Genomic DNA, 890 nt, shown 5'->3' with positions numbered 1-890 from the left:
TTTCTGCCTTCTTCCCCCCTTGGCAGGGTGGGGAGGGGGGCAGGGAGATGCTTTTGCTTTCTGCCACACTGCTGACATCCCTGCCCTGTTGTCACTGTGCGTTTCTCTCTTTTCCTTCATGTTGCTGTATAGTTTATTTACGGTAGTCTTCATTTCAGCTGTGCAGCATAGCGATTCCAAAGTTTTCTAGATGCTATTTTCATTTAATGGGCTTCCCAGGTAGCTCAACTGGAAAAGATCTGCTTTGCAATGCAGCAGACCCTGATTTGATTCCTGGGTCGGGAAGATCCCCTAGGGAAGGGACAGGCAAACCACTCCAGTGTTCTTGAAATGCAGGAAACCCTGGTTCAATTCCTGGGTTGGGAAGTTGCCATAGAGAAGGCATAGGCTACCCACTCCAGTGTTCTTGGGCTTCCCTTGTGGCTCTTCTGATAAAGAATCCACCTGCAAGATATGAGACCTGGGTTTGATCCCTGTCTTGGGAAGATCTCCTGGAGGAGGGCGTGGCAATCTCTTTTAGTATTCTGGCATGGAGAACCCCATCAACAGAGAAGCCTGGCAGGCTACCATCCATGGGATTGCAAACAGTCAGACACAACTTGAGTGACTAAGCACAGCACACACATACTCCATTTAAAGTTATTGTAAAATATTGGCTATGTTCCCTGTGCTGTATAATATATCCTTGTAATGGATTTATTTTATCATTTGTATACTGCCTTACCTCTATCCTGATGCTCCCCCTACCCTTCCCCCATTGATAACCACTAGTTCATTCTGTATGTCTGTGAGTATACTTCTGTTCTATCTTTGCTGTTGTTGAAATTCTGAAAGAGATGGGAATACCAGACCACCTGACCTGCCTCTTGAGAAATCTGTATGCAAGTCAG

Source organism: Bison bison, unplaced genomic scaffold (genome assembly GCF_000754665.1).
Source record: "Bison bison bison isolate TAMUID 2011002044 unplaced genomic scaffold, Bison_UMD1.0 scf7180017864500, whole genome shotgun sequence".
Lineage (NCBI taxonomy): Eukaryota > Metazoa > Chordata > Mammalia > Artiodactyla > Bovidae > Bison > Bison bison.
The sequence above is the reverse complement of the archived record's forward strand: the minus strand, read 5'-3'. Positions refer to the sequence as shown.